A 15,953-nucleotide genomic window follows, 5' to 3' on the forward strand; every position below is an offset into this window, starting at 1 on the left:
TGCAAGGAAGTGCTGATCACGCGACAAGAATAAGCTTGAATTTCATGCTTCCACATTGAAAGAAGTCGTAATATCGACAATAAATATTGCAGACAAAACGCCCCCACCACTGTAGGTTTATCCAACAAAGCCCATGTTATTGTGCCGATACGACGTTGTTGTCCAATCATTTCTGACATGAAGGCGCCTGGTCATTGTCTCAATGAGGAACGTTGGCGTGAGACGGCTAGTATTGGACGGGGCGACTTAAGTTATTAATTATAGTTTCCTGTATGGTCACCTGGGTTTATCGTACAAGCAGTGTAAAAACAGTGCAATAACAACAAAACGAGAAGGAAGGCTGAAATAAAATACCAATATTTCAAAAACATTATTGAAAAGCGATATCATAGATAATGTAAACATACCCGCGTATCGCAACACTGAAAGGCGTTAAAACGAGAAGCTGTCACAAGGCGTCGACACTGGACACAGAGAGTAGCCCATTACAGTGACAACTGTGCAATAAGGAACAAGGCATATAAAAAAACACAAAAGACGAGCGCTGACTTACAAGTGCAGTTGATTTCCGAACCAAAACAAAGTATAAATAAAACAGCACGTGAACAAAGATAGCAGGCCAATATTTGCAAAAAAAATCAACATGTGACATCAGCCTACATCACTTTCGGTAGTCACTCACGTGGAACAAATAGTGAACTTGTGTGTCCATCAAAGCAATGGATGGTATGCTCACGCAGTTATTGCCATGTCTCGAAACTTCTGCAGCCTCGGTTATCTCAAGCGTTCATTGAGAACCACATCGCTCCACCACTCGAAATCTTTTAAACAGCGCTGTGCACTCAGGAGTGTCACACAGGCTGCAAATTCTGCGCTTGGCTGTACTTCTTCCTATCCGTTGTCCCTTATTGCGATGTTGTCAGTATAACGGACCACCAAATTGCCCAAAAACTCGCACTCTTAAGATAGACCAATTTGAAAAGATTCGTTTCCGTGCTTCCAGCTAAATGCAGTTCGTGGGAGTGATCTCAGCCTAATTTTTATCTCTTTCCCGCGCTCCCGTTCACAACCATACGTGTTGGGTAACATCTGCAACTCTCTCTCTTTCGCACTTAAGACGATCAATGCGTGACAACACGTACCTTGCACCACCGTTGCATCACTTTTTGTTTTCTCAACTTTGACCTGACCGACGATCACCCTGATCGAGGTCGGCACAATACCGGACCCATGTGTGCGAGATGGCGAGCCACGCATGAAAGAAAAAAAAAGAAAGGAAAGGGGAACGCATTAGATTGCCTGGGGAAGCTACCGGGGTGCCTAATAGATAGGAGCCTCGCCGAGCCGTAATTGATCGGTTCAAGTAGATTGACGCCTCGCGGGACGGAATTGCCTGCAGCTCCACCGCGATAACCACGGCGTTTCGCTTTTCCTTAGTTATTGGAACAGCATAGGAGAGGTGGGTGGGAGCAGCGTGGCCGTATCTTGCTGTCACGTGTGAGGTATGGGATCAAAGGTTCCATGGTGGCCCCTTAGGCACTGCTACTAACTCATTTTTGTGTCGACGGCTGACGAGTCGTGCAGAAACCTTCGCGGCCTCAGCCACCTGTCGGCTTTTCATATTCACTGCGGTTTTGGTTTTTACTCCATCTCGTTGATCGAACATTTCAGTAATAACGGAGAAAATGTGGCGAACCTAACAAAGATGAAGAACAAACTGATGTCGATAATGAAGTATGAGGACAAGATAGAAAAATAAAAGAGGGGGAGGGGTGGACTGCCACGGAATCGTGTGTAGCTATAGCTGTGCAGTCTTTCTATCTGCGTGCTCCCGTAGCGTGTATCTTGTAAAACAAGCCCGGCCGAACTGAGCAGGAGTATATTTTAATTGGTGAACCTAATCAGATTTGACCGAGCGAGAGAACCGCGCTGGATGCGCATCGCACTTCCCTCTAACTAAATGAGTCAGTCGCAGATGCCTTCGCATTAAGAAGTTGGAGATAAAGCGGAGAGGATGGTACAGGGGGAAGTGGGTGGCGTATCGTATACAGGTAAGCGCTAGAAGATAACTCAACCGAGCAGCGCCCACCTGTACTTGGCGCGATCAGTGCACCAGTACACGGCGGCGAAGCCCTCACGACTCGCTCGCAGCCTCTGGGAGGCTCTATAGCCACCGCAAAAAAAAAAAAAAAACTATTTGCTCCCGATTCTTGTTTCATTATTCGCACATGTCGTCTTCAGGCTCTCTACGCCCGCTTGTTCTTTTGTTGCACTTTTTGCGAATTTCATCTTCTGTGCCAAATTATTCTCGCCTTTGTTCACCAGCCGTTCCTTTTTCCTATTTACCAGCTCACGTGCTTGAGAAAGATCTTCCGCTGGCTTTGGTGTACCGCCACCGTCTGATCCCAGTGCGGAGCAGGCAAATCCGATGGACGGCCAAGAAAGAAAAACGAAGGGCTCAGCGAATTTCTAATCACTCTGAATTCTGCGCCCTTGCTTGTTGTGAACCTTTTCTCTTTTATATTTTCATTATTTTCCCTGACTAGCTCACCACCCTATGGCAAGATAGAGGCGGTGCCAGATAGCGATGTGGAGCCAGTAATGAGAACACCTGCGGTACGCCGACGAAGCTCACTGGACAGACGAGCTTGAAGCCGAGGAAAAGAATTGATTTTTTTGGTGCGTATCTGGAAGTGGGCGAGGCCAGTGACGCGGCAGAGCGTGTCAGAGACGGCGAAAGTGTATTGGAGCGCAAAGGGTCGGAGAAGGTGGTGGCGGGTCTTCGTGGTACCGGGCTTGCTTGAGCGTATATGTGCGGTCACTCGAAAAACGAAAGAGAATGCTTGTGTGAGTGTGTGTGTGTGTAAGCGTGTAAGGACGCAATGAAGAAAAAGGAAGAGGGAGTATAAAGGCCAGGAATTCCCCAGCGAGTTGGGCTCGCGGTCTCATTTCAAGCTTGAAGCAACGGCGAACATTGAGGTTGGCAGCTTTCGGACTCCAGACGGCGACTTGGGCAGACGTGGTGCTTTTGCTGTCTCGCGTTGGCGGCTCGTAGCCTACACTCGAGGGGTTATTGAGGCCTTCAGAATCTCCACGTTTAGAATTAAGGCGTGCACAAAGAGAAGCCACTGTTTGAGGTTGATGGTCAACAGTGCAGGTGGCGTGGAATGTTAGTGCACGTTTTCTTCACACTTGGCTCTCCTGAGAATGTCAGCTATCGGTGGATCCCGCCGCACTGGTGTTTTTGATTCGGCGTCGTTAATTACCGACTGCTCTATCCTCTCACCAAGTCCTCTTTCGTGGAACTGTGTTTGCTCCCTAGGACTATCTGGCGTGGGATGTTCAACGAACCTGTCTCTACTAGCTCCGTAGAAAAATATGTATGGTAACTAATTACTTCAAAAGCCCTGTGTGCCCGTTATCAGATGCTTTGTTCACACCTCATTTGGTGTTTTGTGGTATGCTTAAGGACAAAAAGCTTCACTGTTCAAACAGTCTAGAGGTACATCCTCTCGCAAAATGTACTTACGAGGTAACCGGCTTAAATGTATGAACTTGTGGACTCTAGATAACGTGCTGTATTACCATTTCGCGAGGTAATGGCAGGTATTTTATAGCATTTAGTACAGGACACTTATGTAAAAAACAGTAAAAGTAGGACGACAGGGCTTCAAAATGCCGGCGCGTTTACTGAACAGAACAGTTGCTGACTGCCACTATCTATCGGCGCTGATGGAACAACATTCGACCAAAATAACTTCACTGCCTATTTGGTGTCAACTTGCTGACGTAATAAACAATTGTCTGGCTTGACGTTCTTTGATGACGTAGGAGCGCTGTAAATAGCCCAATAGATTTGAAGCGGACCGCAAAGTTGTTGCTGGAGATATACACCACTGATGTTATATAGACAGAAGACGTTTTATTTAAGTGCGGGCGTGGGACAATACTGTATAATTGTTTAAAATTCGTAGCAGTCTAGTAGTTCAAAATAAACACCATGTAAACACGTTTCACGCAAACCCTTTAAATGCCTATCATTGTAGAGTCTAAATGATAAAAAAGAGAACATGACGCGAGAATATTGAGGCAAACAGTAAAAGAAAACAGGTCCTGTATTCGCATGTTACACTGCAAATTTTGTCGAAAGACGAGAGTATTGCGTGTGGAGAGAGGGAACAAAACATTTATTTCATGTTCTGCGTAGGAAAATCCGTGAGTGGTATTCTGAAGGCGCTGCGTTAGAGTGCCTCGAGCATGCTGCGGAAGCGAACGAGCGTACAAAGTCACGTCACACGTGAGACACAAGTGCTATCTGGCAGTTATCTTGGAAAACGAAACGCGCGCGCTGTGCACGTCCGCTTAGGAGGTGATAAGGGGTAGAATGCAAAGTGACGGGTAGGTGCCACCACCGTGTCGTCTTAGCGAAGCGTTGGAAACACTTGCCTTTTTGTCCAAGCGTTGCATGCTCAGGGCAACGTGATAAACGCTACAGTTTTTAGAATCACCTATATATTTTTTTCCAGTAGAAGACGCACATACAGATTATATACGTGTTGTTATAGTGGCTTAGATATGCGCAATAATTGCTTTTAATTGACAATCGCACATGTATGAACGCTGAAGGTTGAGCAACATTGGTGGGTGCTGCGGATGGGGTTGGCCGTTTGGGGCAGCGGCTGGTGAAGTTTACCATACCCAGTACTGTTAGAATAGACAAACAGACAAAGCTACAGACAGACAGACCGAATTGTTTGCGTCGAAGTTCCCCAAGAAAGGCTATCGTCTGTAAAAAACTAATGTAGCATACAGACAATTTACCAGCAGTCTAGCACTTATTTCAATGTATGGCCCATTCACAACCAAAATATGCGTAATTCGGCAAGTTTTTTTAGAAATCTTATAGTTCGCCTATACAGACAACTTGCATTTATTACGAACATTTGCCATGCACGTAAATTCAAAGTACCGCTAAAAATAAAAATAAAACATGAACAAACAATATTCTGGGCCACCCTGTAGGGCTAAAACAGCAAGAAGACAATCCATGCTGAGAATGCTGCGTATAGCTCATATCGCGGCACCGTTCACAATCAAATATTGAATCAATGCTCAAGCAGCGCCAGGTGTCGGCCCACAGCTTAGAAGTAAACGCATTACAAGTTTCTTACAAACATTTTCGATGAATATAAATCTCATGGGTCTCGACAAGTCAAACAAAAACTAAGCAAGAATATTCGTGTTAACATTGAAGGATAGAGGAGGCACGAAAAAGTGTCACGCCTCTCAACCTTGTTGAGGAGAGTAGACTGAACAGCAGAGAGATTATGCGAGTAGCAAAACAGAAGAGGGGAGCAGGTATTTGGAGGCGTCTGTTGAGACACAACAACGGCGTAGGCGAGGAGCCAATGCTTTACGCCAATTTCTGGACAGGACCTTTAAGTGCGGTTCCTTGTCCCAGCTCAATGGCATTCTTACGAGCCACTTCGGAGGGCCATCATGCACTATGCTGAAAGCAGCGCTAGCTGATAACGCCATCCATCAATGCCCGGCTCACCGCCAAGAATGCTATCGGAGACACCCCTGAGAAGATGCGCCGCATTCGCAACACATAATGCTCAAGCATGACTACCGCGTCGAGACAGCGACTCGTGGAGATCAATACGATCGAGACTTCGGTATCCACCCCCTCCCCCCTAACGTTTTCCCTTTCTTTCTGGCCAGTAGACCCGGAAGTATGAATTGAATACGCTTCAGTGTCAGGGTTGCGAACAAAGTGGGAGCCGTGAAAAACAACACCCACTCGTTATGGCGCGATCACCGTAAGCAGTGGCGTGGTCATACGCGCATCGCATGGCATGAATGTCACTTGAAGAGGATGGGCGTTCACTGCCCATTCAGTTTGTTTTGAACGGGAGTTGGGAGAATGTGCGGATGGAGTTGACGGCTGTCAGAGTCTGTTGATATATTGAGCGCTGATGGTCACACTTGTTCACGGAGCGAAGGCGAATGGGCACACAAGGTGATACTCTGGCGAGAAGCCTTCGTTGTTGTACGAGGTTTGTCACCTCTAATAATAGACGTGAAATATAGGCAAGGTTGGTAAGGTTTGTTTCGAAAAAAAAATAAAGCCCCTACCAATGAGAATATTTGTCAAGCTTCTGTGGTGTTTGCGGTTTAACATCTCCCGCTTATTGTTTCGTTCTTGAAAGAGAAGGAGAACTGAATGGGGGGCAGAGAAACTTTCTACGCTGAGCTAGGAGAAGGTAAAAAAGCATGAAGAAGGAGCACAAAAAATAACTAACATATCAAAAAGGAAAGAGTAGGAGCACGGCACTGCAGTTCCCCCATTACGTCAATGCTATGCAATGACATCAATACAAGCTTAACTGTTTTCCAGTGCGAGGGAAATTCAGGTCAGCGTTTTTTTTTTAACTGTATGATCTGGCAGGTGGCTGCCGTCAAATGCTTCACAAGAACACCTAAACAGCCTCACATAAACACACTTTGCAAGACGACAGAATGATTTTTTCCTCACTAACCATCACTACCAATCCAACAGGCGTTCTCTCCTCCTCATTACTTATTCCTCAACAGCTCGTGTAAATTGTCAGCACTAAGTGCCGAACCCATCAAGCTTTCACTCTTCTCGTCCACGCACTGTTATGAACACTTTAACTGGTTGCATGGCAAAGCAGTGTAAGGAAAAAACATCGTGTATATAGACAATTCGAGAGGATAAGCACTATATAGACGTCACGCGAATAACTGTTTTTGCGTCATGAAGAGCTCCACAAAGACGACAAATGCCAGGACAGAAAAGGGTACTCATTTTGTGTTGTGTGTGTGTGGGGGGGGGGGGGGGGAAGGAGGGCGTTCCTTCGGAACCTGGTGATGCATGGGAAAAGCGGGGCTTTAAAAGATATGGTTAGCATTCATTCCGGCATTGTTTTTGTCTGAACTGTGATTACAAGGTATTCTAAAGCATCCATACATCAATGCTAGGGATATTTTCCCATCAGGGCATTCAAAAAGACGTCTTCTACACGGAATATTTGCGTTTTTTATTGTCAGGGTATTTACTAAGCGGAATTCTAGAACAATACAGTAGCTTTCTAACCACAAGGCTCTTGTGAGTAATTTAAGGCCGATCTGCAAAAACATATCTGTCAAGAATCTCTGGAGGCAATTTCATGCCCTCCTAGGGTATTATGTAATAACACGAATGATTTCCAGGCACAAGGAAATGAAGGCAACTAAAACAAACGCATCGCACTCTTTGTCTGCCACCCATAATCCATTCGCGCTATATTGACATAACATCATACCATCGAATAAGAACCAGCCGATTTTTTTCATCACTCCTAAGAACTATAAAGCATCGGTGGTACACCTACTGGTGAAGGTATGTTTGCTCAACTTGCCCTAGAGACAAGGCGAGAATAAAATTAACATCTTGACGGCACTCGGTAAGGGTGCTAGTGTGCGCATGGTGGAAATTTCGTAGTAAACTTGGTGTCTGAACGCCATGAAAAAGTAAACTTGGTCCATTGTGTGTTCTTTTTTCTCGTTTTCTCCTGCGCTAAATGACTGCCTAGTGACTACAAGCAGGGTTGCAATCAGTTTTCACACCAGGTAAATATTGGTACTATTGTTCACAGTGGTGTTCGAAAGCACGCAGGTGTTGTTTAGCTAGCCATGCCAACGTTAACAAGAAAGCCGGCACCGCGACTATATTCCACCAAGGGGGACTTCTGGGACGAGAGAGAGAGATAAAGATGCAAGGAAAGGCAGGGAGGTTAACCAGACGCACATCCGGTTTGCTACCCTGCACTGGGGAAGACATAAAGGGGAGAAAAGAGGTTGCAGAAAGATGAGAAGGTAGACACAATCACGAGCACACTCAGGGAGCACACATAGTCTACAGGCGGTCGCTCAGGTTTGTTGACTTAAGGTAAAGTAGCAGTGCTTTAGTTGCTTTCTGCGCAACTGAGGCAGATGCCCAAGGTCCTAGTATCTTCTGCACACAAAATGGTAGGGGGTCAAGTCGATTCAAAACCATTCGGAGCTGGCATCGCTGTGTGTCGTAGCAAGCGCAGCTGCACAGGACGTGTTCGATGGTCTCTTCAGCTCCGCAGTAGTCGCATGTAGGAGTGTCTGCCATACCAATGCGAAAGGAGTACACCTTTGTAAATGCAACACCCAACCAAAGGCGGCATAACAGTGTCGCATCGGAGCGGGAAAGTTGTGATGGTAGCTTTAGCTTGAGCGAAGGATCCAGTTCACAAAATTGACACCTTTGGAAGCTGGTAGACGACCAGAACGTGCGTGTGAGATCTCGAGCCAGCAGGTAAAGTTGTCTTGCTGCATCATTCCTTGATAGAGGAATTGGGACTACACGGGTTTCTTCATGGGCTGAGCGAAGTCACTATTAGTTTGAACGAGGTGATCGATGTAAGTTGCTTACGAATCCCAGGTCAGAGGACCTGCTGCTGGTAAGTAGCCACGATTTTATTGGTATATATGGAGTTGTGCTTTGTGACTTTTATGTAAGAAGCTCTTCAATAAGTACAGTATATCAAGTTGCAAGCTTCAAAAGAGGTTCAGGTGATCAAATTGTGCTCATGATGGTAAATGGAGCCGTCATTTACACGATTTTCCTTACAAGAACAACAATAACATATTATGACAACGGACAACAACGCCATTAATAGGAAGATGGTGATAGTGGTAGTGATAGCGAAAACGACTATGACCGTGATGGCATGATGAATGTGGTAGTGTCATTGTGACGGGGCACAAAACAGGTGCACGTAAAGGGTTTTAATGACGTAGTGAAAATGATGCGTTGTCAAATGATGGCCAAAACTGACAACTACTCCAATAATAATCCGTGCAGTTAGAATGAATGTCACACTTTGCCTGAGCTGTTCTGCATGTTTAATTTGTTACAAGATTATTTACGTCAATGTCGACTACTGACTATCACATCAAACGTTTATGGTTTACATCACTATTCTACTGGTTCTCTAAATTCCTGATATTTACTTCGCATCATCTCTAGTTATATCGTGGAAATATTCTCCAATGTGCCACTGTGCACATATTTTCTACAACAGCTCAGCGCAGAAGAATAGCTGCTCAAGGTAATAAATAATAATCTAAGTTTAGAAAAATAGTTCCTACGGATCTTCCAGTTCAGCAAAGCTATATGCAGCACTATGTTGAAGGTTGCTAAGATGTGGAAACTTGTTGTGACAACTTAACACATCCAAATATCATGACATCTCTGTCGCTGACTGAAGAAAGAAGGCTTTGCTACACGGCAGCGATTGCAGTGTTGAGCGAACAAGAAAACAGAAATTATACCTTTATTTTTCTACAAAAAAAAGCGCTGTCACCGAGAAAAGGCCAAACGACCCTAACGACCTTGTAAATATCTTGAAGAAACCTTGTAGTTAGCGTTTCTTTCTGCGATAGCGGTTTGCGGCGTTTACTACTGTGACAACCGAAAGTATGCTTCTGCGTATACATCGCCCAAATAAATTTCGACTCTTTCGCTGATTGGCAAGTTGGTGAAGTGAGATTGCCTTTTATTGCCACAGTGGCCGAGTGAACGTAACGCAGTGGTCGTTATTGATTGCGCAATGATCAGGGTTGGCAACTTGCGTTGTACCGCGTAATAGATCAAATTTAAAAGGAGTGCCCTTCAAAGGTAGGTGCCGCTGCTGTTCATGGACTTTCTGACGTCAAACGGTATATAATCATAAGAGAGGTCTACAATACTACATAAATTTTTTTCACGTTAAAAATTCGGATTAGGGAACTTTTTTTTTGCCCTTTCATACTCCTTTCTTTATTTTTTAGATTTTTTTCTGTTTAGCTGAACCATCGCGGAATTCGGCAACAAAATTTTATGACGACTATAATGTAACTGCTCCTCATAATTTTTAGATAAAAAAAGCTTCGATGCGTGTACATACCATAATTTTTAGTTTTTTTTATGTATATAAAAATGCACGGACATCAGGCACTCAAAATCCCGAGCAAGTGCCCCTTACGGTCATAGATGGAGGTGAAGAGGGAGGGGGACCTGCTCGCTCAGGGAGAAAAAATTCGGCAGCAAAAGAGCCTCTAAGAATAAACAGGCACACACGTGGTTCTAATGAAACGCTTTATTGCATTTCCATTCACTCTCGCTGGGCAAATAAGAGCAGTGAGTGAAACAGCGGTAGCGATGGCAGAAGAAGAAGCCGCATATCTGATATCTCCCGAAGAAGAGAGGGGGCGCCTGCTCGGGTAGAGGCGCTTGCTCAGGATTTAACGGTATGGGAAAATGTTGTTCGTAAATACATGTCAATATGTATGTTCGAATTTATAGAGGGGAATATGTGCACACGTTTCATATGCGTAGACTCGGATACAGAAGTGTGTATAATGTGTATCGTATTTTTTTCTCAGTTTACGCGCATGATGTGTACTTGTTGTCAAGCCAACGGGGCAGGAACCCCGTCAAGTTGCTTTTGTACAGCTATTGGTTCCTTGCTCTCATACTATTTAAATTTATATTTCTTTGAAATAGAAGGAAATGCCAAAAAATCTTGAAACTTGGAACTGAAAAATTCGAATCGCAATAATTCTGTTTCTAGTCGCCTTTGTTTTACCTCCAATGTAGGGCAGCGAACCAGATATTCACAAAAGTAACCTCCATACTGTTCTTTTCTTTGATTCCTTTCTATCAAATAGGTGCCGAGAAAAATGGTATCGCAATAAAATGCGCATCGTAAAATGTCTTCTTTTGAGAGACGCACGTATTCCGGTTTTCTTGTTAAATATATAATAAACTAAAACACGTGTAGAAAGACACGCAAGTGCGAACTTGCTTGTGGTCACCCACATAAACTTTGACGAAGTATTTTTGCACAGCTCTCCTCCCGTACCTGAGACAGGCCTTCAAGTCTTCCCGGCGAGTAGCGAACTTGAAATCTAGGCCCGAAAACGCGGTTCAGTGGTTCGAAAAGAAGCCCGGTGATAAGCACGCTGATGCATAAAACATACAACTCAACTCCGATCTATCGGAAAGAGCACTCGATATATCTACACCGCAGGAAACGCCGGCTCATACAGCATTTCCAGCTGCTTCTGGGAAGGGCCTGTAAACGTCGAGCATTTTATGTTATTATTTTTTTGCGGCTTGCGACGCAGCTCGCGGAGATGCCTTAAGAAATGCTTGAGATGGATGCGCGTTTCATTGATTTAATGCGTTACTCGACCATGGCATGGCATGAATTATTCATCTTGGAGCGGATAAGTTGCCGCATCCATCAAGGTGCGTTTTTTCGATGTTGGAGTGGGCGCCGCGTAGCGTCGATTTTCGCTTCTGTTATCTCCCCGATCTAAATACTGGCCCATTAGACTGACACGGGAGGCGCCTGGGTGCGTAAACAGAGTGAAAAAACCAGAAAATTGCGGTTTATCAAGGCTTTATATCTCTACTTTGCTTGTTGCGCTCATGGTTTGTGTTAAGGTCTACTTAAGTTCGACCTAACGTCGAACTCAGAGCCATCGTGCAGTATTCCAAATGCTTCAGGAAGATGTTTTTAAACACAGGTTTTTGACAGCAAGTAAATCAGTCAAGGAGCCTGGGAAACCTTACGAACGAATGGTGACGACTGCAGTAAACTTTGTGAATGTCACTTCCTGAAATAGCGGCCTCCAAGTATTTTATTTCCTAACTGTTCGACACAGTAATACCATGGACTGTACTAGTTTTTGCGACACTTTATAGAACGACACCCTTAACCAGCTAACTATAGAATGTTATGCGATGGCACAAAATAACCTTGGCTTATCACGATTCCGCTAAGTCAACATTATCAGCTCTATTGAATATCCCCCACGCTTACCTCATTATTATTGTCTCACAGGTGTAATTTTACTATGTTAATATTGTAAGTTGATATGGCAATGGGATGATTGATACGTGAGCGAAAGGAAGCGACGTTGAACATAACCACCAGTTCAGAACTGGGCTAGAGAACAACAATCTCGCTGACACAATGGAAGTGTTTTTAGAGTGAAGAGCTTTCACTTTGATAGTTCAAGTTCCGCATTTCCGTTACTTCTTCTCCTGACATCGAGTTCACCTCGCTTTACACTTGAGTACTTGTGTCTTTCAGATGTCATTGATCATCACATTTAGCTTGGTTTTGAACTTCCTGCACTACACCCAAATGTGTTCGAGACAAAGTGTTCGAGCGAAATGGTGAAGTCTAGCACAAAGCCTCAGACCAGCGAATCAACATTAGCCCTTCGAGATCGCGCCTTTCGAGGGCTGGTGGCCAAAAATAACGGCATATTCGAGCAGCGCTTTGGCATATCTGCTTTATCTGCTTGAACACTTGATAAATGAATCAGATTCTCACCTGATTGATGACGTCTACGTCTTTCGCGAGCGAGACCATTCGAAGCAAGTTGAATAAATCACGTGTCGTGTCTGAAAATAAATCGAAGTGGCACGCTCCATGCTAATGAAGCATCAGCGGCCGCAACGATTAGCCCAGACAAAGCTTGCTGCAAACACGGTGTCAGCCAAATATCTGCTAATTGGATCACTACGAACGTGCACATATAGAAGAAAGAAAAGTTTCCAAGCAAACCATCGTCACCTATTAGTGCAGAAACACTGCTTACCTGTAATAAGTGGCGGAAATACACAAAGTAGGCTGTACTCATGTTGGAAGTCGACATCTCAAGGCTGCATAAAAGAAGCAAGAAACAAAAAAATATACTCATGCGAATCAAAAGCGGGGGCATAACCCCAATACTGACGCTTCGAATGGTGGACCGAATTAACAGCGAGCGAGTTGAGTGATTACACCAGTGTTTTTTTTATTTTTTAGTAGTAGTGGTAATTTATTTTATTTATTGAAATGCAAGAAAAAAATGCTTCTGCAAAAGTCTTTTCATGCGCACGACAAAGGCCTCTGCAGTTGTAGTTTACTACAGATACGCAATTTTTGTTTTTGCAGTTACAAACAAGCAAAGCATAATACACTTACGTAGTGGAGATATGCAAGTCATACGCATAAAAAGAGACAAAAAATATGCAGGAACAATACTGAATACATCGTATACCATAATGAAACGACACACTATCCGAACACAAGTGAATATGTCACAGCCCAATTGTACCTACGCTTTCTACACAATATAGATTAGCCATGATAACTTATTTCTCTTTTATCAAACTTTTTTCAATTTGTTTTTAAATGTCTTTAAACTGATGTCAAACTGCACGCCATTTTAAAATTCATTACCCATTTGCGTTAATTTGTAATGCAGCGTATGTTTTCCACAACTTGTCCTGGTTCTTGGTAAACTGTTTATGTTTTTTTTTAGCAGGGTAACGTTAGTCATTTCCGTTTTGCTTACACCACTTGTTTTGGTGTACCACTTGAAGCAGTTTAAAATATAATATTTAGTTTGCTTTTAGCACTTCACGTTTATGAAATAGCACTGAAGTGCGCAAATGGTTCCATCTACCCTGGTAATTTTCGTAACAGTGAAACATTTCCTTTCTCGCATTATAAGTTTGTTATATTTTTTCACTGTTGTCGTACCCCATGCTGGTACGCAGTAACAAAGCCTCGAACGTAATAGGGCTTTGTACTTTTTTTCAGCCACAGAGGAATGAGGGAACCAATTCTGTACATGCATCCAACCGTTGCCAAAAGTTTTTAACTAAATGATTATTGTGCACGTTCCAAGTTATGCCTTGACTAAACAGTACCCCAAGAAATTTTTTTATGTTTTTTCTTGTTTTATAGTGTTCCTATCGAAGCTTACCTTCATGTCATATTTGACATACCTATTTACTGGTCGAAATATATTACATCTCCACTTCTTTGCATTCAACTGTAGTTTGTTCGGTTTAAGTCAGTTTAAGAGTGGCGTACTGTATACATTTTTTTCTAGTTCTTTAGAGTGATTTGAGATAAAAAAATCACTTGATGTCGTCTGCATACAATAATAGGCTCTGGTGAGACGGATATACATACGATATTGTCATGTCGCTCCAGGGGGTGTCGACAAGGTTTATTGACGTCTAAGCAACAGGGCTCTAACCAAGCGCGTCGGTTGGGCTTGTTTGCCAGAGTGGGGGCCCACGCGCACTTCTTTCTTCTGTGTCGTGTGAGCCTTCACCTTGGCATACGACCCACTACTAGAGGTAGGTGGCAATATGAATTACATAAAGCAAAACAAGCGAAAGGCCCAGTATAGAGAGAGAGAGAGATAAAGATGCAAGGAAAGCCAGGGAAGTTAACCAGACGCACATCCGGTTTGCTACCCTGCACTGGGGAAGGGATAAAGGGGAGAAAAGAGGTTGCAAAGAGATGAGAAGGTACACACAATCACGAGCACACTCGGGGAGCACACACAGTCTACACGCGGTCACTCAGGTTTGTTGACTTTAGGTAAATTAGCAGTGCTTTACTTGCTTTCTGCGCAACTGAGGCAGAAGCCCAAGGTCCTAGTATCTCAAGCACACAAAATGGTCCGGGGTTAAGTTGATTCAAAATCATCCGGAGCTGGCATCGCTGTGTGTCGTAGCAAGCGCAGCTGCACAGGACGTGTTCGATAGTCTCTTCAGCTCCGCAGTAGTCGCATGTAGGAGTGTCTGCCATACCAATGCGAAAGGAGTACACCTTTGTAAATGCAACACCCAACCAAAGGCGGCATAACAGTGTCGCATCGGAGCGGGTAAGTTGTGATGGTAGCTTTAGCTTGAGCGAAGGATCCAGTTCATAAAATTGACACCTTTGGAAGCTGGTAGACGACCAGAACGTGCGTGTGAGATCTCGAGCCAGCAGGTAAGTTGTCTTGCTGCATCATTCCTTGATAGAGGAATCGGGACTGCACGGTTTCCTTCATGGGCTGAGCGGGCTGCATCATCGGCTAATTGATTTCCGGTAATTTTATGGATTAAGCTACCCTTGCAACTTATGATAATATCGGTTATGTGAAATCAAGTTCATCTATTCAATTACTGCACAACGACCAATAAGAAAAGGCAGAGGTGTAAAACCCAGCTTGGCATGACCTGGTTACATTTTCAAAAAGATAAAATATAGTGCAAGAAAACGATGACGAAAGATTGAAGGTTTTGCTCCAGGCAAACGCTGCACTATTTTAAGACTAACCAACCCGACTGTTACTTTTGAAGGTCGAAAACTAACTGTGCTACTAATTTCGCGTCCATTGGGAGCCGATGGCTAATATGTTCTTGCAGCCGGCAGCACCACTATATATGCTCCTTTTCATGCTTCCATGCACATGCACAACTCGTAAGCCAAGAACATGTGGTAAAATCATGTCATTGGTTTTTTCATTTATGCGGAATGCTATGCTTGTGCTGATCAGCAAGATGCAGACACCGACAGCTCGAAGCGTGTTGCAACTTCTTGACAGCATCACTTCAGTTCTCGTAAGCCTTCAGAATCCTGCTGCTTGAGAACGCAAGCTGCACATTCATGGCTTCACCATCGGCAAGATTTTAGGTGTATGGAACCGCGCATACACGTTAATGCGACGAATGTGCTCAATTGATTAAGACACGGATGTGACTCACCGTCGGTGATGTTAAGCACATAACTGCCGTTTTGTCAACGGCATGAGTGATATTCCTCTTCCTCTCTCTCTCTCTCTAACATTTATTCCCTTACCCCTCCACACCAGGCTACCAGGCTCAATCATAGTTAACCTCCCTGCATTTTTTTCATCCTTATTCTCTCTCTCTCTCTGAATGCTTGACGGTGCCACATAAATGAATAGTTGCTCGTATATAAAGTGTGTTCATAATAAAGAGGTGCGAAATGTTGTAACAGCATGACCTTTAACATAGAGACTCTTGCCGCTAAGACACAACGTAGTGAGACATGTGGGGAATAAAG

General features: G+C 44.0%; 1 long non-coding RNA gene across 1 annotated transcript in view; it reads right to left on the bottom strand.

The window, feature by feature from the left end:
- Positions 1-15,953, bottom strand: part of LOC142769015 (uncharacterized) — a 637,773-nt gene that overhangs the window by 143,580 nt on the left and 478,240 nt on the right. Inside the window, exon 4 of the long non-coding RNA XR_012885600.1 lies at positions 12,694-12,757. This is a non-coding gene — a long non-coding RNA (uncharacterized LOC142769015). The remainder of the gene's footprint in view (positions 1-12,693; positions 12,758-15,953) is intronic.

Source organism: Rhipicephalus microplus, chromosome 1 (genome assembly GCF_043290135.1).
Source record: "Rhipicephalus microplus isolate Deutch F79 chromosome 1, USDA_Rmic, whole genome shotgun sequence".
Taxonomy (NCBI): domain Eukaryota; kingdom Metazoa; phylum Arthropoda; class Arachnida; order Ixodida; family Ixodidae; genus Rhipicephalus; species Rhipicephalus microplus.